We start from the raw sequence: 24,288 nt of genomic DNA, 5'->3' as shown, positions 1-24,288 counted from the left end.
TGCCTTTCCTGTGTTTGCCAGGCCCTCCTGCCCCAAGACAGACTGCCCTGACTCTGGCCCCTTCCTAGACCTGTAGCTTGGGCTGTGTATCTAACAAGGAAAAGAAGTATTAGAAAAGAGGGAATTTGGTGAAAGGGATTGATGTCATGCGTGATGGGGCAGCTGAGATATGGAAGGTAGTGTTACCAGCCCCACAAACAGAAGGAGCAGCAGGAAGGCCTGCATCTACCTTAAGACGCAGGCGCAGAGGTGATAAGATCAAAGCCAGGGGCCACTGGGAGCAAGAACCATTATGGGTTTGTCTGATGGAAGCAGGAACCTCAGTGAAGACACTGTGATAGCCAAGAACCCAACTCGGGCAAAGGAGGGAGAAGAGCCCTGTCTTCTCTCGCCGTCTTCCAGACACGTGATGGCACTTCCGCTTGGCCAGTTCTCCTAGAAGAGGCAGAGGAACGGCCTGCGGTGGTCGCATCCCTGCAACAGGAGGAGGGAAAGAACTGAAGAGCTCACCTGAGAACAAACCCAGACATCTTCAGTCCCGAGGCAACACTTCCTGGCGTCTCAGGCTTCCCTGTTCTTCAGTTCGTGGGAGCCAGCTCTTCACAGTGACGGGCAGAATACTCTGCAGAATACTCTAAGCCCCGCAGCTCCTTTGACTTTATTTGGAAAAGGATTCTACGTTTTCATTTTTGATAATCATAGACTTTAGACAGTTAATCTTTACATAAAACAAATGATAAACATTCTTCCAGGGTTTCATAGTCCACTGTGACTGTTCATTTTCATTGTTCATGAAAACAAGTATTTGATCCAAGGGTAATCTACGTTCGTGACCGAGGTGTGAGCTAAAGACACACTCGTATTAACTATAATAAATAAACGCTCGTATTAACTATAAGTTTATTTGATATATGAAGATAAGACAGCTGTCATTTGTCCTGGACCATTATATATTTAAAGAAGAAGATGAGAAAGCAGGCCTTGAAACACTGTGATCAGAAAATGCTGAGGTTTCCTAGATTAACTGCTTTTTAAATTTACTTAAATTATTTATTTTGGCTTTTTTTTTTACTTATTTATTTTTGTAGTGGTGAGGATTGGATATATACTAGGCAAGCACTCTACCATCGAGTCTTTAAAATATTCAGTCTTTAAAATTGTTTTTAAATTTATTTTGATACAGGATCTCATTAAGTTGTCCAGGCTAGCCGGGCAGTGGTGGTGCATGCCTTTAATCGTAGTACTTGGGAGGCAGAGGCAGGCAGACCTCTGTGATTTCAAGGTCAGCCTGGTCTACAGAGTGAGTTTCAGTACAGGCTTCGAAGATACAGAAAAGCTCTGTCTCAAAAAAAAAAACAAAAGAAAAGAAAAGAAAAAAAATAAGTTATCCAGGTTGACTTAGAACTCACTCTTTAAACCAGCCAGGTCTTGAACTTGTCATCTTCCTGGCTGCTCCTCTTCTGTAGCCACCAGGATCACAGGCCTGGGACACCAGCCTGTGAGGCAATGAAATGGTTTATCTAGGAACATTTTTGCCCTGCACGGCACATCCCCTTCCTCCTTACTGTCATTGATGGCTGGTTGATTGTGATGGTGAGGGTCAACCCGAAGGCCTGGGACCTACTTGATAGTCATTTCATCACTGAGCGACATCTAAGGCCTGGGCTGCGACTCTATGACACAATTAGATGTGATGTAACCATGCGCATGTGAAAACATGCGTGCTCAGATCTTAGGCCTAGTAGCTCTGCTACTAGGTATTCAAAGACAAACACACAGGATGCCTCGTTTAAAATAGCAAAAAAAAAAAAAAATCTAGAACTAAGAAGCCTTTACGTTTACGTAAAGGAGGGTTTACGTTTTAAAAGGTGTAGTGTCTGCCTCAATGAACTGCTATGTAGTCATTTTGAAAATGGAGTCATTATATATAGCTGAACATGAAAAGATGTCTAGATATGTCGTCATATAGAGAATAAGAGAAATTATAGACTAAAGAGTATAACAGAAACCATTTGGTAAAAAACTCAAATAAGTATATCTAATATGTAATAGATACATGTCTGGAACATGGATGCTGTTTATCAAGATAATGTATATAATTGATTAGCATATATCAAGCTGTCCCAACAATTAACTCTAGGATTCGGGTTCTAGGAAATGTTTATCCTTTATTCATTTCTGTCTGTGAATTGTTTATAGTGAGCATGCTGGCTTACCTCACATTATAATACAACATAATTTATAATGAATATAATTGCAACATACTAAAATTTCAGCCCGGAAAAGTAACTAGAAAGAAATACACTAACATGATCCCAATGGTTGTTTTTTGCTGATGGAACAGAAAAAATGATTTCTGACCCAACAAATTCTACTCTGTGTGGACATCATACTTCATAACCAAACAAGAGGACAAAGAAGGCAGAGAGTCAGAAGGCGTTTTTAGGGATGAATTTGGTAACTAAAATACTTGAATATTTTCCAACTGTTTCTCAGATCACCATTGGATTTTCTTTTGTGGGGCTAGTGGGGAATCTAGATTCACCCGTCTGGTCACTAATAGGGCATTTCAGAATGCCTGAAGTGCGGTGGGATGGATCAGGCTACTAGAAAGGTCAGCTGACTGGGGAAAAGGCCTCAAGGCTTCAAGGATAAACACATCCAATGCTTTCACTGGGGATTTCCACGGAATGTGTTGTCACTACTGTGTAAATCACAGCGCTGGTGGACACTTCAAATTCTCCTTAGGGCTCCTCACTGCTAAGGATGCAGTTTCCCCTTTGGTTTGTAAGAAGTGTCAAAGTGTGGGACTGACTCCCACCCAGAGCCCATCTGAAGGCCGGAGTCTCAGGGTAGTGTGGCCTCATCCCTACGGTATGCCCTCTCTTCTCAGAGGCACCTATGGCTCAGTTTTTCTCAGAAATGTAGACCAACCCATGCAAAAAATGTGGACATTGGTTCCCCACCTCCGAGATTCCTTTTCTGATAAACTGTCTTGTGGGCAGACTTTAATATGCTCAGGAAATATTTGTGGTAGGTTTCGGATGCCCCAGGGTTTGAACTCCACAGGTCACGATCAAGACAAAGCAGGGGCTCTCAACCTTCCTAAGGCTGCAACTCTTTAATACAGTTCTTTATGTTGTGGCGACCCCCACCCAAAAATTATTTTGTTGCTACTTCATAACTGCAATTTTTTAACTGCTGCTGTTATTATGAATCATCGTGTAACTATTTGATAGGCGATGCTGTGAAGGGGTGAAGGGGTCGCGGCTGGCAGGCTGAGAACTGCTGAATTGAACTATACTGCTCCTGCCAGGGCCTCTGTTTCCTGGTCGCCTACAGCCCTCCTTGATTTCCCCTGCTAACAGAGGAAGGGTGAAACTGCAAAGGGCTGCCAGGTCAACAACCCACACAGCTTTTCCTTGCAAAACCAGAAAAGCAATCAGATTTATAATGGCGTTTGAGTCACCAAGCAGCAATATCATTCCCCGTGGCGTGGCATTTTGCTGGTGAAAACCATTTTATTGATGGAAAAATCACTGAACGGCTTCAGCTCCTTGCTGTTGTGTTTGTAATTAGGATGGCTCAAGGCTTTGTGGCAGGGGCTGCCGCTGGCATAAATAACATTACTTCGTGACCTCAAACCTTTCCAAGGGCCAACACTAGGAAAAGAAAGAAGGGTCTTTGGCACAAAGACAAAAGAATCTGCTTTTCTGGGACAAGCGGAAAAGGATTATTTAAGTCTGTGATGACTTTTAGTCTCGTCTGTGCGTGTATAAAATAATTCTTAAAAAAAAAAAAAGCCCTATTCAGCACTTGGGCACAAAGTACATGTCGTACCCAGGAAGTTCAAATGTCGATTATCATTATTAATATCCTTGGTTTCCTTGCTTAGTCATTGCCAAATAAAATAAGCCATTAAGTACAAGCTGATGCAGGAAAAGAGGACCAGGAACAAAAGTGTCCTGAACAGAAACGGGTGGCTCAGCTTTTCCATTTTCCCTAGGGAGATTTCTCCAGTGGCAAGACTGGAAGCTCGGCCACGGTGTGTCATGCTGACAACTGTCCTGTCTCACAGTCAGACGGATACTCTAGATGTTCTTGAGTGTGACTGAGAAAGAAACAAGCAGTCCTGGAGGGGGAAAAAAATGAAGGCGCTCCTGAGAGACGCTACCAACACAGAAGCCCATCGTGTTTGGCTTCGGAAAGGCAGCCTCCACGTGGGGTCAGGTGTGGTTTCGGTGCTGTTTTCTCTGGGGGATTTTGCACAGAGTCCTCCTATCTCCGTAGACAGTTCTCAGTCAGTTCTGAGCCAGGAGACGAAGAGCAGGGATGCTTCAGTCTCCTAGGTATGCAGTTTTCAGCTAAAGTGGCCAAAGGAATGTTCCAACCAGGCATTTCCACCAATGGGGCAAGCCGACGGATCCTTGTTACTTTTTGGAACTTCACGGAGCTGGGGAAGGAAGAAATGAGTGTGCATTCTCTCTCTCTCTCTTTCTCTCTCTCTCTCTCTCTCTCTCTCTCTCTCTCTCTCTCTTTCTCTCTCCTCTCTCTGCCAGATACCCAACTTCAAGCCTTGTACATATTAGGTGAGTAGCACTGTACCCCTGAGTTACATTCCCGAAAATCTTATTTTCAAACGTGAAACAGGAGCAAGACTGTAGCTGACACAACCTGATCCCACACCCCCCACCACAAAAAGGTTTTGCACCAAAGCGCTTTAAAAATCCTTGGAATGGTTTTGAGAAGCAGTTGTTTATGTTGGGACCTTTACATTAGTAGACTCTGTGTGTGTGTGTGTGTGTGTGTGTGTGTGTGTGTGTGTATACATATACACAGTGCCAGCCATCTGTCCTGTGGTTCCACCTCTAAGGAGGTAGGAAGAGCAAATTATTCTATCTGTGGTCTGGAATAACTTAGGACTCCAGAGAAATAGGCTTCAGTTCAACAACCTAAAAAAAAAAAAAATGCAAGAACCGGAAGAAGGTTTACAGTGAGCCCAGGAATACCCTTGACATTCAAACCAGGGACTCCATTCTACCAGGCGGTAATTCTATTCCCTCTGCCCTGCCCATGCAAGTTCTGGGCAGAGTCTGAATGTGGACTGTGGGCCTCAAAGCCAGGGAGGATCTCATTTCTTGGAGATAAGCCTAAGACCCAGGGTTGATTTCAGCCCTCTCCTGGACCTGTGGCCGTGTATTTAACTATATAACAAAGGAAGGCGTGGCTAAAAGTTTTACTTTTATTGGATTCATGCCAGGGTGATTTAGCATTTATCCAGTGATTGACTTCCATGTTGAAATGTTTTCTAAATGAGTCTGCTGGTCACTTCGCTGGAATGTTCCCTGGGTTCTCTTTTGCAATTGTAAAATATTAGCATTTCAAAGTGATGTTGAGCCAGCAAGTGTGTGAGCTGACTTTTAGAAAATCTCAGGGTCACTGTGAAGGCGTTGCTGGGATTACAGAGAGGACAAAATGTTTTCTCTCCGTAGCCAATCAGTCAGATCATCTTTCGTGTGGTAAAAATGATGGACTAGATTTGTCAAAGAAATATATATGTGTGTGTGAGTAGTACATATTTGAGACAAAGTCTTTCTTATGTAGCCCTGGATATCCTACAACTTGTTATGTAGATCAGGCTGGACTCAAATTCACAGAGATCAACTGCCTCTACCTCCTGAGTTCTGGGATTAATGGCGCGCACACACACACACACACACACACACACACACACACACACACAGAAACATTCTTATGCTGGGTGAGGGTGGCACATGCCTTTAATCCCAGCCCTTGAGAGGCAGAGGTAGGCAGATCTCTGTGTAAAATAAAATGCTGCAGGTCCCCTAGGGGTAGCAGGCAGCCAGGCAGTTGGTCCTGAGACCACGGGGTCCATGAAGGCAGCCAGTCCCAGGCAGGGATCCTCCCCCAACAGTGGCCCGCAGGCCATGAGGGACAGCAGATCCCAGGCAGGGAGCAACACAGTGGGTGAGAGACCTCGATTGGACAGCCAGTCCCACGAGGAGAGGCAGACAGATTGGCACACCATGCAGAGAAAGTGGGTATCTATTTAGTGGGTTATGGAGGGGAAAGGAAAGGGGGAAAGGGGAGAAGGGCGAAGAGCAGAGGTGGGAAGGAGCCAAGGCAGCAGCTACCTCTTTGGGAGAGAGACAGAAAGGGAGAGAGCTCAGGCCAGAAGCAGAAGGAAGATCAGCCTTGGGGTGGACTGGGGAGGAGTGGGCGGGGCTTGTCTCTTAAAGGAACAGGACAGACCATTACACTGTGAGTTCAAGACCAGCCTGGTCTACAGAGCAAGTTCCAGGACAGGCTCCAAAGCTACACAGAGAAATCTTGTCTTGAAAAAAACAAAAACAAAAAACCAAACCAAAAAAAAAAAAAAACCAAACATACATACATGTGCACACACACATTGATTGAATCTAGGTTACTCCCATCAGATTGATATGTCATCATCATTAGTATCAGCATTTCTTTATTTAACACGGGTCTCAGGTATCCTAGGTTGGCCTCGAACTCCTTACATAGCCAAGGATGACTTTGACCTTGTCATCCCTCTGTCTTTAGCTCCCTGGGATTACAGGTATGAGCCACCACACCTGGTGTGTGCAATGCCTGGGGATTGAATCCCTGACCTCATGTGTGCTAAGCAAGCACTGTACCAACTGATCTACAACAATCCAAGCCCAAGACTGTGAGATTAGATGTACAACTACAAAAACAGATAACTGACAGACGTCAGCCTGTACGGCCACTTTAGTCGCCCTTTGTCCTGGCTAGTGTTCTGTTGCTGCGAAATCACATCACGACCAAAGCAACTTTTAAAAGCAAGTATTTGGCTGGGGACTTGCTTACAGTTTCAGAGGGTTAGTTAGTTCATGGTCATCATGGAGGCAAAGAGAGATGGGGGTGGGGGAAAGAGGGAGAGAAAGAGAGGGGGGCACTGGTGTGGGTTTTTGAAACCTCAAAGCCCACTCCAGTGACATACCTCCTCCAATAAAGCCGCTGCTCCTAATTTTTAACAGTCCAACAACTGGAACTAAATATTCAAATATATGAGCCTGTGGGGACCATTCTCATTCAAACCACCACACCCTTCAAAGCTAAATATACTCTTACCGCACAATCCAGCAATTATGTTCCTAGGTAAAGACTTGAGAGTGGTCCTAAGTGGTGCCAGGCCTTATACGTGCAAGGCAAGCAATCTTACATTCAACAGTCACACTCCAGCCCTGTTTACCTTAGGGAGACGAAAGTATATACCCATAGGAAAGTCTGCACATGGAAACTGATACCTTTAAGAAAGGCAAAACCTGTACGCAATCAACACATCTCTTGATAGTTAAATGGCTAAACTGAGGTATGTCCAAACCATGAAATAAAATTCAACTGGAACAAAGTGAACTACAAAGGCATACACAGAGGTAGAAGACTTATGTATTCATTTTTGCAGGACTGGTAATCCAACCCAGACCCTCAGACTCACTAGGCAAGTGTGCCTCCAGTTTCTTATGTCTCCAGACCTGAGATGGGAGAGTCTTCCCCCCCCTTTTTTATTTTTTTTCATTTATTTTGCATATCAATCACAATTTCCCCTCCCTCCTCTCCTCCCATTCCCTTCCTCCACCTCCCATCTACACCCCTCCCACTCCTCAACGCAGAAAGGGGCAGGCCTCCCATGGGAGCCAACAAAGCATGAGGCAGGATCAAGCTCCCCCCTCCCACCCACCCCCCCCGCATCAAGGCTGGGCAAGGCATCCCAACCTGGGGAATGCGTTCCCAAAGGCCAGATCATGTGTCAGGGACAGGTTCTGGATCCATGGCTAGGGTCCACAAACAGGCCAAGCTATACAACTGTCACTCACATGCAGAGGGCCTAGGTTAAACCCATGCAAGCTCCCTGGCCATCCATCCAGTGTTGGTGAGCTCCCAGGAGCTTGGGTCAGCTGAGACGGGAGATTCTTAAGTGCTTACTGCCAAGTGAATGAAGCCAATCTAAAAAGACTACAGACTTCTACCTCAACTATATGACATCATAGGGAAGGCAGAACTATAATGACAATAAAAGACCAGCAGTTGCCAAGAGTCTAGGGTGGAGATGCTAGGAGTTCATGAGTCATAAGGATGCTTCAGGACAGTGGAGCCACTCTACACAGCGCTTACGTGTGTGTATATTAGCACCATAAAACTGCAATAAAAAGAATGGACTTGGGCTGGAGAAATGCCTTAGCTATCAGGCAAATGTCCTTTGTCACCAAGCCTACTGGCCTAAGTTCTATCTTGGAACCACACAGGGGCAGGATAAAAACAGCTCCTGAGAATTGTGCTCTGGTCATGTGTCAGCAGTGAAGCACGCGCCTGTCCACGCATGTGGCACGAGTGTGCACACACACAGGGTCAATAAATACTCCATTATAAACTGTGGACGAGAAATCACTAAATACCCCATTATAGACCGTAGGCATTAGTTAATAATAGGAGCTACCAGTACTATGTGTTCAAGCTATTAACAAACATAAAAGTTCTAAGAAGTGAATAGTCTTAATTTAATTAAAAACTTTTGGTTAATGTCCTACAGAGTAATAGCTATCTTTGGAATTTCCTCTTCTACCCAACAGAAATTACTGATAATTATTCGAGGAAGTAGTTTACATATTAGCCCACATACACGTCTAATTTCACAGAGTGAGAGCCTGAGATATTAAGTGGTAAGATAAATTAAATGAAGACTCCTCTCCCTGGGGAGTCACTGCTATGAGGGACATCTCAGACCATGTCAGTAAGATGCTGAAGCATCAGGTCTTTACAGTAAATCTCCCCCTTTCCACTTATTAATGCCACAGGTCTACTGTAGAGCAGAGCATTAGATACACTGGTCTCAGTCTTACAAATAAATGTCAGTATTATAAGTTTACAGTCAATAGACAGAACCTATAGCAACAATGTAAAGAATTGTCCGCCTGCTACCAGAGAGCTGGAGAAACAAAAGGAGACCATTAAGCTGTCACAGAACTTGTGACTTCAGGAAGTCGTGATCGCCATTAGGTCTGGAGAAATGAAGGGAGTGGCTGATTATTTAAAGTGGGATCATTAGGGGCAGGACAAGAAGAAGAGGCTGTTTGCTTTGAAGGGCTCAGAAGGGAGGCAGATCTCACGCTGGAGTGCAGTTAGGTTGGTTTGGAGTGATGGGCAATAGGCAAACTCGGGAAAAAAAATTACTGCTAGTGGAAAGATCTGCCGCTATCAGGACGACCTGCTGCTTCAAGTGACAGTAGAAGCCAATGGAAAAGAGCGAGCGCTTGCTCAGCAGCACCCCCTGTTGGCAGGTACAACCAGCAAGCAAGCCATCAAAGAGGAATTGTGCTTTGTTTGAGTAGGAGGCTGTAGAAGAGTGAGTTTGAGAAAAACAATACTGACTGTAACAGCCAGCACACTGCTGTCTCTGGAAGCTTGTAGTGGATATGTCTGTTGTGGAAAAACATATGCTCATGGTAAGACAGACCTGGTCTCACTCCTCTGCCTTTGGCAAAGACCAAGTACAGACAGAATAGGCTTTGTGTCTTTGAGCATCTATTAGCATGTAACTTTGGCAAATAATACACTGCATTTCCCAAAAGCTCAATTACCTCCCATGAAAGGAGGGACAAGAATGGCAATTACACAAGGATTTCGTACGCATCATAGCAAATCATGGACGGGTATAGTGCCATGTGCCTCTGTAGTCCTCAAGATTCCAGAGACTGAGGCAGAACGGTCCATTGGGCCCAGGAGTTAGGGACCAGCTGGGAAATGCATATCCTATTTCCTAAACACCAACTGGTAAACAAATAAATAAATAACATAGCATTGTGGAAGAACCAGAATTCAAACGTAGGCAATGATGCTTCAGAACCTATGCTTACTGACTAAAGCCATCTTTTATGCACACACGTAATAAATAAATTGAAACATGTAATAAAGTTTTAAAAACTACATTGTATACATATATAGAATTCTCAAAAAAGACAAGAAAAAATATTAATTTTATTAAATTTTCTTGTTTGTTTGTCTGGCATTTGTTTCTGGGGCAGCATCTTGCTGTGTAGTCCTAGCTGGCCCAAAGTTCGCTCTGTAGACCAGGTTGATGAGAAAGTTGACATGATCCTCCTGCCTCAACCTTCCAAGTGCTGGGATTACACATGCCTGGCTATCCTAATAAAAAGTTCACGGAAAGAAATAACAATACGGTTTATCATTGGTGCTTCTACGGTGCATTTGCTGTTAGATGTAAGATGAGAAAATACCAGTTAGGTATTTTCACAACCGCCTGACATTTCACACCATATTTCTGAAGACAAAAAAAAATTGAATAGTTGGTGGTTTGAGGGCAATAGATTTAGCTTTAAGAAAATATATAAAATCTGTATTGCCTTCCAGTGATATTTTAACCACATAAAATTTAACGAATCCAGGTAGGGGAATGGTTCAACGCCTCTCAAGGATTAAGAACCAAGTAGAGGTCCCTGGAATCCATAGAAAGCCAGACACAGTAATCACAGTAATACGCATCATCAACACATTTTTCTTCTTCTTCTTCTTCTTCTTCTTCTTCTTCTTCTTCTTCTTCTTCTTCTTCTTCTTCTTCTTCTTCTTCTTCTTCTTCTTCTTCTCTCCTGCTCCTCCTTCTTCTTGACAAGTTTTCTCTGTGTAACAGTCCTCGCTATCCTGGGACTAGCTCTATGTAGACCAGGCTGGCCTAGAACTCATAGAGATCCACCTGCCTCAGCCTCCTGAGTGCTGGGATTAAAGGTGTGCGCCACCACTGCCCAGCTTCATCAATGCATTATTAATGCCTCATTAATCCCAGTGTTCCAAAGGGAATATGGGAGGAAGATAGTCCTTGGAGCCTGTGAGCCAGGCAGGCAGCTTATGAAATAATTGAGTAACAAGACACACTACCTCCAACAAGGTGTCTTTCACCGAGGACTGATGTGGGAAGCTGTTCTCTCATCTCCCAGGCAAACCAGGGCATGCGTGTGATTACACTCACACACAAGAACTAGGACACTACTTGCAAAGATAAATCAATCAATATTTAGTGGACCCAACATTTTGTAAGACTTAGGACACTTTGCAAAGCTTTAAGTGCGAAGCTTGAAGCAACACGGATTGTTTAGTCTCTGTCCATTTTACTTCATTTACTGAAAGAGAAACATATCCGAAATAGACTCGTAATTACCGGAAGAGGTCTTTGGGGGCCAAGTCCACCAGTGTCTTTCCTAGATTCTCCACTTCACCTTGTGTTTTGACACAGCCAGCGAACTCAGTTTTTGTTCTCTTTGGGGATGCCAAAAGGAAGTGACATTTCAAAGGACTCAACTGGCTCAACAGATAAGAGGCGTCTCAAAAATAAAAGTCTATGCCAAAAAGATCTTGCCAAAGAGCTTCAGGCAGCCATTAGAATCCGTCTTTGTTTCCCCTTGAGCCCCATCCTTCTTTGGGTTTGTTCTTATGCAAGCATGGGGCATTTCTTCAGTTTGGAGGTCTCTTCCTGATGTGGGCTGTGGTTGAAATAATCAGTTGTTTTGAAGCAGTTAACCTGCTTTCCACAGACAAGCCTGTGATTGGAGATGCCTCTTAGATAACTCTTGCTTCTGTATCAGGCTCCCTGGTTGATACAGAAGTGATTGAGAAGGGTAATAGAAAATAAAGGTTAGGTTTGAACAGTCAAATGGAAATGGAGCTTTCCTGAGAATTCATCTCTCACCAAGCTGTGCCTTAGGAGGACACCGCATCTGTCTTCTTTGGACCCTTCCTGACAGCCTTTCCCGGAAGCCAGTACAGTGGTGAACACAGAAACCCTTTTCTTGGTGGCTTTCTGTCATAGACCCACTTCATCCGGTAGTCACCTGCAAATTTGTGCTAAGTCTCGCCATCCAACGCCACAGCACTGTACCGTTGGCACAGAGCCAATCTATACTAGCAAACGGCTGTTAACAAGGGGAATGCCCGCACACTTTTGTTGGCCCGATGGAATTAGCAGCCTGTTTTGAACCCTAATGGATGACAGGCCTATACTTAGCTCTGAATAGAGTGGGTGTTCCCAAATTCTTAATTATCTATCTAGGATCAAAAATGAGAAAAGAAATCCTCATACACAGCTATGCCAGTTGGGATTTGATGAAGATATTTGGCTTCACACATACACACACACACACACACACACACACACACACACACCCTTTCCAAAATACTTTTCCATTGTTGCTTCTGTTTTAATTCAAGTATCTCCGTGTGTCCTGCGAGAGCTATGAATACAACTCCAAATTTTCCAAAACACCTTACAATTGTGGCCTGAGGTCGTTGCACTCCAAGAGACAATGGGGCAGATTGATGCGTGGAGGGAAAGTCACAGGCGTGTCTGGGCTTCTTCCTCCCAGGCTCCCACGAACTCTCCCTGGAAGACGACGCCAAGGGTGTACAAAGGTCTGCCCTTGGCTACAAATAACTGTGCTATTCTGAGGTCGCCTGGGCCTCTGCAAAGCAATGGAGTCAGTGGATTTGTGAGTTGAATTTAAGATCCCAGCAAGGAAGCCTCCTGAGGAGCATAGTGGGACTGAGAGAAAAATCGGAATTAGATGCTGGCCTCTAGAAAGAGGAACACACTGGCAGAAAGCCAGACCTAATGGTCCCACCGTCAGGACCAGAGCTCACAGAGCGCATAGGGTTCTGATCCTGCATGTCCGTTTCCCTCCCTGTTCCTCCTGGGCTGTGCGGAGCTCTCCATGACAGAGGCAACGATGAGCAGAAGTCTGTGCATCTCCTCCTTCCTAGGAAGCCCGTTGTCAGCCCAGGGGCCATCCTTATAGATAATAGATAGAATTTTAATTAATAATCAGGAAACCAGAACAACATGACCTCAAAGAATCTTTCTTCTGTCTTTGTCATGACAGAGCTCTGGGCCATGCCGGAGTATAAAGTTGGTTGGGCAGTTTATCTGGGGGAAATGGTATCAAGGCCCCAGGTTTCCAAATGTCCCTCTATTTTGCTAATTGGACAATCAGTGTGCCGTCGTGATCTTAGGCCCAAGAGACTCACACTAATCCTCCCATCCTCCTCTGTCTGGTCGTAGCCAAGGTATTCCACCTCTTACTTTCACAACCTCTGACACACACAACCTCTGACATCGGTACCTGGGGCCTTTCATCCCTTCGACCTTCTCTCATCCTCAGCGCCCTTGGCCTTTTAAACACTTTGCTTGTTGCTTGCTTCCCTCTGACGCCATTTCACCACACTCCTCCCGGGCTCGGGAGCCGTCAATGGCACACGCCGGGGCGCAGAGGAGATAATGGCCTAAATTAACCTGGCATCCGCAGGCTGTGAAAATCTGGCCCAGAGTTGCATTGCTACTCTTATCTCTGCATAAATTATACGTTCTTCCCAAGTGAGTCTATTCAGTAGCCGGAAGACATTTGACTCATTTCTCTTTTCCTTCACCTCCCCTAGGTTGTGACCCCTGCCGACTTGGAATGCTCTTCGTAGGTACAGCCAGCCCCTGCCTCCCCAGCTAAGTATGCTCAGGACTAAGCAAGAAGTCCCCTCACCTTTGGAGGGCTTCTTCCACAAATGTGTGTCAGCCTTTATATTTTAACCTCATTATCTGGATTTGTGCCGAAGGATTGTGGAACCCTCTGTGGTCAGTCAGTAGCCTCTATCCACAATCTATGTACTCTAGGGTCTAGTGTATTCTGTAGATAAACAACGTATATTATAATTTGGACTTCCGTGAGAATGCTGATTTATGTAACACCATTATTTGAAAAGAATGGGACGTGCATGATCACGCCTTGTTCTTCACATTGAGGTTCACAGACCAGCAACTGTGGCCACTGGGGAGCTGTTTAGGGACAGTATTGCCCCTACCCTCTCCTGATTGGGACCTGTGTAGTAACCCAGGCAATTCAGGGGCACAGGGAAGCTGGGGAGGTGCGAGCCCCACCTTGAGACCATAGAGGGGAAAGAGAGCCCAAGCTGGTGAAGAGCAGGCAGACGATGTGCTTTCTGTGTTACTTCCCTGCTCTGGAGATCCTGGGTGAAAAAAATCACTTAATCATTCGGAGCTTTGCTTTCATGGAGCAGTCGGGAGACTCAAAACAAGCAAATAGACACGCGAAAGTGATGTTTCTAATTATGTAAGGCTTACACATATGGTTAAGTCATTATTATTGGTATTTTCTGAATCATGCTTTCCTTAGGGTGTCACGGCTGGTTTGTGGCAGAGCGGGAACCATGACAGGGTCTCTTGCAGACTAGAAGTAGTCCAGTCCACAGTGAGTGGGGCTCCGTCATCATGGGCTCGGCCTTTGGCACTGCCGGAAAGGTTGGAAGCATCTCTGGAGACAGGAATTTGATCTGTCTCAAGAGTCTTTAAATGCGTCCATACCCCATGACCCTGTGTATTCGCTTCTGGGAATCTGTCTTAAGGGAAAATAAACAAGAATGCAGATGAGAATTTGTGAGTAACTACACCCTTCGCAGATTCGCTTAAGCTAGGTTAAAATTACCTGCAAACAACCTGGCTGCCTAACAACTGGGACTGTTCAAGGAGGCTATAAGAATTCATAAGGTAGCACATTATGCATCTACCAAGATTTCTCCTTAAAAAGAGTTTGTAAGGACATCCAAAAAATGTTCAGCGTGATGTTTAGCCAAAGGAAGAAAGAGATGATCATAAAATTATATATAAAGTATGATCTCAACCCTGTTTTAAACAGTGTGCGGAGAAACGCTGCAGGGAGATTAGGAAAATATGAATAGCGCTGGCCTCTGGACAGCAGCACCTTTTGTGTGCCCCTGTTTAACACGCCACGTGTCTGACCTTGGGCGGAGTTCAGGGGAGTGCCTTTCTTGACCGCTCTCTACGATGGAAGTTAAGAATCTGGAAGTGAAGAATTGGCTGGCCAGCAGCCATGGCTACTTTGGAAATAACTTGTTCTTTTATTATTTATTCATTCATTTATATATTGAGACAAGATCCTTCTGTATCCAAGACAAGCCTCAGACGTAGGGGAATCTCGTTTCGGCCTTCTGCATGCTAGGGTTGCAGGCACCAGCCACCATGTCAAGCAAAATAACTTATTTTATTCTCTCATGACTGGAGAACACACACACACACAAACACACACACACACACACACACACACACACACACACACACACACACACACACACATAGAGTTTTGGTCTTAGCTTTTAGACCCTATCTATAATATTTGTGTATTTAGAGTAAGAATACAAAGCAGTAAGACCACAAAGCATCTGCCTAAATCCTTAGAAGTTCGAAATCATGCCAACCTGGGTGTAAACAGAATATTTCATCTTTACAAATAAACCTTCGTCATGGGCTCGATGACTGTCTTCAAATTTGACATTGCCCAAGTCCGAAGAAGACCAGCCCTGACCTGTCCTACCCCCATGCTTTTCCCACCCTGAACAGCCACGTCCGCTTTCAGGGACAGTTACACACATGTGTGGACAGCTTGGCTGGCCACGTGTGCAGTGACAGAGGAGCTCTCTGCCTTTTGTGGGCTTCGAAGGTGTGCTGTGGAGAACTGCTGACCCTCTGGAGGCCAGGTCCCAGGAACCCGTCTGTTCAGGAAGCAGGAGCGGGACTGTCCTTATTTCTAGATACCAAGGACAAGATCTAGAAGGAGCTTGGCTCACTGGGTTCCTGGTTCTGTGGGGAGCGGCCCCCCCTCCTGCCTGCTGAGTTCAACACAACACATACCGTTGAACTCCTGCTGGCTTTGCTTTTTGTATCTTCTTGAACACAATTTGACAGGCTGCTGAGTGTTCCTGACAATAAGCTACTACAAATACTTTACTGTCAAGTTAACCGACCAAGACCTAGAAGACGACGTGATGGTTTATATGCCCTTTCGTGTAAGCCAAACAAAGCAACAGCACATATGCTTTGAGCCCGTATGGTGGAACACATCCATAATCCTGGCATTCTGGGGCTGAAACAGGAGAATCCTGAGTTTGGGGTTAGCGTGCACGTGTACACACACATACACAGATCTTAAATTCTGATCAACATGCAGATTGTCTTTTAGGAAAATCATCCTGGCAGATGTTCTTAACAGCACCTATCCTTCCGTACCACACAAGCATCAGTGCCAATGGGCTTTTCCTAAGCGTTGCCCATCTGATAGGCAGGACTTGACAGGTGGTTTCTCTCTTGTAAACTGACAACTCCCATCTTCTGCCTGTGGCTGTTCCTTTTCTTACTCAGTTGTATAGGGAAAGAGTGCTACACTTTTACAAGTATTTTCCGGCTTCTAAGTTTGCCTTTGGACATGGTTAGTAGCATTTTTATTTTCTTTACTATTTTGTGTTTTGAGACAGGATCTTCTGTAGCCCAGACCCACTTTGAACTTACCACACTGATAAAAATGACCTTATACTTCTGATCCCCCTGTTTCACCCTCGCTGGTCCTAGGGGGTCTTAGGAGTATATCACTAAGTTTGGTCCAGAGGTGCTGGAGATGGAGCTCAGGGGTGCTGGTGTACGAGGCATGCCCTCTCCCACGGAGCTATATTTCCATCACAGCAGGATTTTTAAACTATGTTGTTAGCATCCCGGAGGCAGAAACGGAAAGACTGCTGTAAGTCTGAGTCCAACCTGGGCAAAATAATGAGTTCATAGCTAGCCATGGCTGCATTGCAAGACTGAATCTTAGGAAACAAAAGTGAAGTCACATTTTGGTTTGTGTTTTGGGAAAAAACTACTTCTGTGTGACTTGCCCATGGGGGTTAATGATGGCTGATGATTAATGAGCATCCAGAGCCCAAAGAGTTTGACATAATCAGAAGACAAAAGTTTGGTCAGTAGACACATTGTTGCCAGATTGGAGAGCTGTTGAATTACTGGTGGAGGGGTGGCGGAAACTCTGCTCTTCGTGTGGCGGCTTTGTTTCTGCTGGGTGAAAGAGGCAAGCTGAGCCATTTTGAGAAGGGAGTTGAGGAAGAGGCAGAGGTCAGCCTGGCTGCATACTGCGTGGGGTGTGGTGGTGGGGGTGGTGGGGGGGGTGGTGGGGATCGCCGTGTGGAGGGAAGGAGATGCGGTAGCTGAGGTAAGTTATGGAAATCTGAGGACGGAAGATCAAATTTAGGAAGTTGGTTTGTATGGTAGCCCGTTGTTAGAAAAGCTGCAGTCAAAGCCGCATTTGTAACCTGTACTTTGAAGTTGAACTCAGACCTATTTTTAGATGCCCAGGCGGGAGACAAACCTCAGAGCAGGTGCTGGCCCATGCGGCCCAAGGCAGCCACTTTGGTTAGGATCCATTAAGCTATAGCTCCAAGATGACTCCCCAATACAGAAGCCCCCACATTGGGCAACTTGCTTTCTCTCAGCAGGGATCAGCCAGCAATTAGTGTCAGTGAGATTGCAGAGAATTGTAGGAAACATCCAGAAATGGGAAGTAGGAGTCTTCCTTGCCCGAAAGGGACAAGAAAGCAGCCTGTCTCAGGTCTTGTGGCCTCAGAAAGAAGCTGAGGGAGGAAGCTGTAAGAATCAGAATCCACTCGCTCTCCAGTTCACCCCATCGCTAATCTTTCTATCTTAACCCGCCCCCCCCCAGTGTCCTTATCTCTCAGCTTGTGAGAGTTTCTGTTTGTTGTATGTGAAAAGAGCCTGACACTTCTTTGAATTAAAATTCAAAGAAGCCAGAATTCCAGTAAAGGGTTGAGTTCTTAATCACTACAGTCTTTTGGCTCCCGCCAAGAGATTGGGACTTCTCCCAAGAGCCACCCCATACTATTTTGGTTCCTCGAGCACCCTGAATCCTTACTGCCCAAGCCTGCACTCTGGGTTCTCTCTTCCTGGAAGAGGCCTCCTTCTGCTCTGGCTCAACATCAGGGCTCTGTCGGGAGCCAACAGCTTCAGACTGATTTCCCCCAGCCCTAGTGCCTGAGCTGGAGGCTTTCTCGGCAGAGCCTACACCTCGCCTAGGCAGAGCCCTTTCCAAACTGTGTTCCCATCGCCTGGACGGCTCTCTGAGTCACCGTCATCTATGTAGTGCTGGGGAAAACCACGAACGTGCCGTTTCCTCTGCCTAGGCTTGAACAGACAGGCGAGTACTACCACACCTAGTTTTTTGCAGTGCTGAGGACAGAACCCAGGGCTTTGTCCATGCCGGGCAAACACTCTACCAGCTGAGGTAGAGTGGGGATTTGTCCCCAGCAACTAAAATGTTTTTGTTAGTGTGTATTGAGTATATATAATAAGAGCTTCCATTATGACATTTTCACACGTCTATAATGTGTTTTGATCATATTGACCACTATTACTCTCTCTTCTCTCCTCCCTTCTCCCTTGTCCTCACTAGTCCCCGTCAGTCTTCATGTCTTTCGTGTGTGGTGTGTGTGTGTGTGTGAGAGAGAGAGAGAGAGAGAGGAGAGAGAGAGGGAGGGAGAGAGAGAGGGGAGAGAGAGAGAGAGGGAGAGAGAGAGAGAGAGAGAGAGAGAGAGAGAGAGAGAGAGAGGGAGGGAGGGAGAGGGAGGGAGAGTGAGAGAGAGACAGGGAGAGAGAGAGAGAGAGGGAGAGAGAGAGGGAGAGAGAGAGAGGGAGAGAGAGAGAGAGGGAGAGAGAGAGGGGGAGAGAGAGAGAGAGAGAGAGAGAGAGAGAGAGAGAGGAGCAACCAATGCATTTCAGTGGAGTTGCTTGCTTTCAGGAACATGGGCACCTTACCAGTGCTTTTGTATTTTTGAGACAGAGTCACCCGTATCCCAGGCTGTCTTGAACTCACTGAATAGTCAAGAATGACCTTGACTCTTGACCTTTATGCCACCCTTTCCTAAATGCCAGCTTGACAGGTATTGCCTAAGGCCTTGTTCCATCATCTTCCTTCCTTCTCTCTCTCTTTCTTTTTCCTTTTTTCTTCTTTCCATTATATATTCACTGCTGTACAAAATAAATCTTTGTTTGTTTGCTTTTAACGATACCATCCATTCCTTTAAATGTCCATTCCGGTGCTGGGGTGTAGCTCAGTGGCCGCTCACTAGATACTAGTAGGACAAGCAAGGCTCTGGGTTTGAGTCCCAGCACTAAACAAGCGTGTGGGCTGGAGTGTTTCCGTCTGTTTTAGCTTCTCAGGTGGCAGCACCTCTCTTTTCAGATTTGCGTTGTCCCCGAAAAGAAACTCTCTCAGTTAGCTGGCCCTCCTCTCCTCCTAGACTCTGGCAGTCTGTTTTCTGTCTCTCCAATTTGCCTGCTCTGAACATTTTCAAATAAATGAAGTTTTACAGCCTGTGGCTTGGTGTACTCTGGCTTCTTTCACTTGGGCTGTTTCTCAAGGGTCAGCCAGTTGTAGCGTGCACCAATTAGTTCATTCTTTTTGTTTGTTTTTTTGTTTTTTTGAGACAGGGTTTCTCTGTGTAGCTTTAGAGCCTGTCCTGGAACTCTCTCTGTAGACCAGGCTGGCCTTGAACTCACAGAGATCCACCTGCCTCTGTCTCCCAAGTGCTGGGATTAAAGCTCACTAATCAATCAATCATCTGATACCTGAGAGCTCATAAGGATGGGCAGAAGAAAATGATCAGCTTCTGATTGAATAACTCACGTCACCAAACTTAGCTGTATTTTTAGAAAGCATTCGTATGGATAGACAGAACGGTAGTTACTTTGAAACTGAAAGTCACATAGCAGTGGCTTTGGCCTAAACCTAAGCCATCCCCTACCGGAGCTCAGACATGTCTAGGCCTGCTCAGGGCACTGGGCTACTGGAAACTATTTTTAAGAGAGACCAATGAGTCTGGGAGAGCACTAATGTGTTTAGTGGGAAAGAGATGGAAACAGAAGTCCTTACGACTTCTGAAAGACACAGCGTATAGAGTTGTATCACCTCAGTTAAATGAATGTCATTGGCTTCCAGAATAGCCACCTCCATTTGACGGTGCCAAATCAGGGTGGCAGTGACGGCCATGGTCTGGAGGGGTGGTGACTGAGGACACTGGACATGGCTTTGAAACACCTGCACATAACTGAAGGGCCGTAAAGGACTGGGCAACTGACATCACTGAGGACAGGGGTGGTACCCATAGTGGTCCTGAGCTTTGTGGTAATCCAGGTGAGAGTCTCCCTGGGGAGCCCCAGATAAGACAGTGTTGGGGACAGTAGTTCCTTATGAGGAGAAAGGGCCTGGGGACACACAGACCATGGCTATTGGGAATTAGCAGTGTGCAATATTTTGGCTGGAAAACAGTCTGTTAATGAAATAGGATGAAAAACAACCGAGGCAGCTAAGGAAGAAGTCAAACAAATTTGAACCTAATGCCCCAAAACACATTGTTCCTTCTGAGATGAATGGTAGGCCTATAAAACCAATCTTTTTCCATTTTCACAGCGTTTGCTATTGTCGTAGCTGAGGCAATGGGGCCGTCTCCCAGCCTTTCCCACCATAGGTGGCTGGCTGGTCTCATAGTTAGGAACTTTCCATTGCTGTAGAGACTGATTTTCCCACGGTTTCCACCCCATGAAGCTTGGGATTATAGACGAAAACAACCAGCACTCAACAGCAGGAAGAGCGAGCAGTGGGTACACTGTGCCATAACCTCACAGTGATGTCAGCGCAACCCTGCAGAGCATCTGGGAGGCCAACCACACCCTGGGGTCCTCAAGCCCCGGGAGGGCGGAAAGGGAAGGCTCCATGAATCCTGCCTTTCTAGCGTCACAAGCATGAGACCACACCCTTATTTCTCTCATATGAAGGAAATGTAATATGTTCAGGTCAACCGTCCTTTCTGAGGACTTAATGAGAGAGTCGTTTCTCATCCAAGCACACTTTCCAGACCTTTAAAGAAGAAATGATGGGACTCTTCTGATAAATTCTTAGAACATGGAGAAGCATTCAAAACAACTTGGTGATGGTCTTGTAGGCACACACGTGATCCCAAGGTGAATCTTGTTCTTTCCAGAGGAAGAGAGATTGAGGCAACATTTTCTTTTCTTTCTTTCTTTTTTTTCCCCCTTTGGTTTTTCAAGACAAGATTAATCTGTAGCTTTGAAGCTTGTCCTGGAACTAGCTCTTGTAGACCAGGCTGGTCTCAAACTCACAGAAATCTACCTACCTATCTCTGCCTCCCGAGTGTTGGGATTAAAGGTGTACACCATCACCGCTCGGCAAGGCAACATTTTCATAATTATAGTTTTTTGTTGTTGCTATAACAAAATACTTGAGGTTGGATGCTTTATAAAGATAAGAATTTATGGTGCTGGCATTGGCTCAGCTCTAGTGAGAGTTTTATGGGGAATAACACAAAACCATCCAGACCACAAGCAGAGGTAAAACATCACAGATCACAGAGTCAGACACACTCTTCTTATAACAATTCTGTCTTTGGGGAACTAACCCCACTTCACTTGGACAATATTACCGAGGATGAAACCCCATGACCTTTTTGATCTTCCTGTAGATCGAATCTCTTAAAGGCTCCGTTCTTTCAACATGGCCACACTGGGAGCCAAACCTTCAATGTATGAACCTTTGGATAATAGATCTTCAAATTATAACACCTAGATTTTGCTAGGTCCTCAAAAATACTTTAAAAATCTTCTGGGCTAGGGGTACTAGGGGGGCACGTAGGTTTGTGGTCCCTTCAAAGAATCAAATGAAAGATTAAAGTTTTTGGTCTGTGCGTGCGTGTGTGTATGTGTGTGTGTGCGTGTGTGCACGTGCTCATGCACATGTGTGAGGGTGTGTGGAGCCCAGAGATCAATATTGGGATTGCTTTTTATGTTTCTCTATTTTTTTAGATGGGGTCACCAGTTATGCAGCGAAGGACGGCCTTGAACACCTGATTCCTCTTGTCTCCACCTCCCTAGTACTGAGATTATAGTACCACCAGGCCTGGCTTCCTACATTTAAATATTAAATGTAGATAATTTAATATTTAGAATCTTAGAAAAGATTCTAAGAAATCTTTATCTTAGCATCTTAGAAAAGAACTAAAGACTAAAGAGATCAAGGAAGTAGGAAGATGGTTCAGCTGGCAAAGTGTTTGCTACATACAGGCCCGAGGCCCTGAGTTTGGATCCCCAGAACGCGTGCACAAAGCTGGGCATGGTGGCACGGACCTATAATCATAGCACCGTGGAGCCAGAAACAGTAGGATCCCTGCTCTCAGGGGCCAGTTTCATGGAATGGGCGAACTCCAGTTTCAGTGAGAGACTGGCTAAAAATATGAGATGAAGCGTGATAGAGGAAGACACATGATATTAAATGCCGACTTCCTGTGTGCGAAGAGACAGAGACAGAGACAGAGACATAGCGATTTACAGAGAGAGGAGGCAGAAAGCTTGGGGTCTGTATGAATCCGCTCTGCAAATATTATGGTTTCCCGGGAGGAGCCGTCTCCTGGCCGAATCCTGCCCATTAATCAGAGCCGAGGCAAGCTCAGTCGCTGCTCCCTCTCTCGCACCAGGAGCTCATCCGCTCCTGAGCCTCCTCGCAGGCCTTGGCAACTTGTTGTGGCTGCTTTGTTACTGAGCCACGTGGTAGACAGTGAGCAGAGCTCAGCCTTGCCAGATCTACCACCCCAGCCCCTGGCCGACCTCACTGTACACCCCTGGGTATGGGGGAGAAACTCGGGAGCCAGAGTGGGTCAGCTAACCCGTGGGCCTCTCGGCATCAGGGAGAGGAACTCGGCAGAATGCTACACCGCCATCAAGCCCGGTCATGTTAGGACTCAGCTCATGGCCTTTGGAAACTGCGTGTCACACGACTGAGTCCAAAACTGGCCTTGACAGATTTCATTTTTCATTTTTTGTGCTTAGGCATTTTTAAGACACTGGAGAGAGCGCGTCTAATATTTTCCACCCATCACAATGAAATAAAATCAGGCAAGGAGCAGACACAGGCAGAAATTATTGCAAATGGAGACGATAAAAAAGATGGGAGTTAGTGACATGTGATTTTGAGGTTTTTTTTGATTTATTTATTTTTCAGTACATACACACACACACACACACACACACACGAATACGCACCTACCTGCTGAGCTACCTTGCTAGCCCAACATCTGTGGTCTTGATTTGTCACAACCTGGCAAAGCAATATTTAATCAGCGAAGGCTCCCAGACCCCAGTGAGGCCCCCCACCTCCCTACGAGTCTGCCACTGTCCTGGGGAGCAGGCAGATGAATCAGTCCCTACTGTCTTCAGCCCCATCTGGCCTCTTGATCCTCTCGGGCCTGTGCGGCACAACTGGAGTTCTCTGCTTGTCAGTTGGCCTGGAATTTTCATGTTGCCGCCACACCTGGTCACCAGATGGTGTCACGGACAGAGTGTCCAGGTGGGCTCCACGCCGCAGGGTCCTCCTGCTGTGGCTGCTTTGCTGCCTGGAGTTTTTGCCGTTAGACTGTCCCTCAGTCGCTGTCAGACTGTTTGTGACCTCTGAGATTTTCAGACAGCCAGCATGAGAAAGCAGCCCACTGACAGGCCATACACGTTTTATTTAGATTTGCTATTTTTTTTTTTTTAGTATTTTTCTACACACACACACATGCATACACATATACACACACTCATATACATGCACACACACAGACATATACATGCATGCATGCGTACACACACACACACACACACATAAAGTCCTTTATAACTGCATTATTTTCAACCCAGGATCTGACCAGGGATCATGCATTACCATTTTATTGTCTTTCGTTGTTCTTACCTTCACTCTAGAACAGTTTTCTGGTTTTGTGGGGGAGCGTTCCTTTTTTGACATTGGCTTTTTTAGGGTGTCAGGGGCTCATTCTGTAGTTCAGGTTGACTGGGAACTCTCAATCCTCCTGCCTCAGTTCCTTGAAGGAGGTGTGACAGTGGTGGTGCCTCCAGCTTGCTCAACATGGATGTGTTTGTGTTTGAGGAGCCCAGGGCCAGTTACGGAACATGCACTAGGAAAGATCTGGTTGTCCCTCCATGTTAGAGGCCGGGTAAGCACTGGGATGGGCATGCTCTCTTGGTGTGATGGCTTCTTCAGCCGAGCCCATTGTTCAAGTGTCCTCCTCTGCACCTTACAGCACAGTAAATTGCCCCTCTCTCCCCCGACCCTGATGGAAGACAAAGCTCCAGAGGTGGTGGCAAAGAGGTTCCCAGGAGACCCAGCTGGGCTGCAGCCAATAGCTGTCACTCAGACAACTCAGTCATCTGGGCTGGCTGCTGAGGGGAGCAGCAGGGCACCCTCCCCCATCCCCTACTGTCCTGGGTGACAGTGGGGGCCTCTACGA

General features: G+C 45.9%; 1 long non-coding RNA gene across 2 annotated transcripts; it reads right to left on the bottom strand.

Annotated features, from left to right (window-relative positions):
* Positions 1–2,148: 2,148 nt before the first annotated feature.
* LOC146891590 (uncharacterized) lies at positions 2,149–13,323 on the bottom strand. 2 transcript variants are annotated; one of them, XR_014997052.2, is made up of 2 exons: positions 13,191–13,323; positions 2,149–4,453 (listed from the first exon to the last, which is right to left on the bottom strand). It is a non-coding gene; the product is annotated as an uncharacterized LOC146891590 (long non-coding RNA). The 2 variants fall into 2 exon arrangements; XR_014997053.2 differs by lacking the exon at positions 13,191–13,323 and adding an exon at positions 7,884–7,993.
* Positions 13,324–24,288: the final 10,965 nt, after the last annotated feature.

Source organism: Myodes glareolus, chromosome 15 (genome assembly GCF_982192425.1).
Source record: "Myodes glareolus chromosome 15, mMyoGla1.1, whole genome shotgun sequence".
Classification (NCBI taxonomy): Eukaryota; Metazoa; Chordata; class Mammalia; order Rodentia; family Cricetidae; genus Myodes; species Myodes glareolus.
The sequence above is the reverse complement of the archived record's forward strand: the minus strand, read 5'-3'. Positions and strand labels throughout refer to the sequence as shown.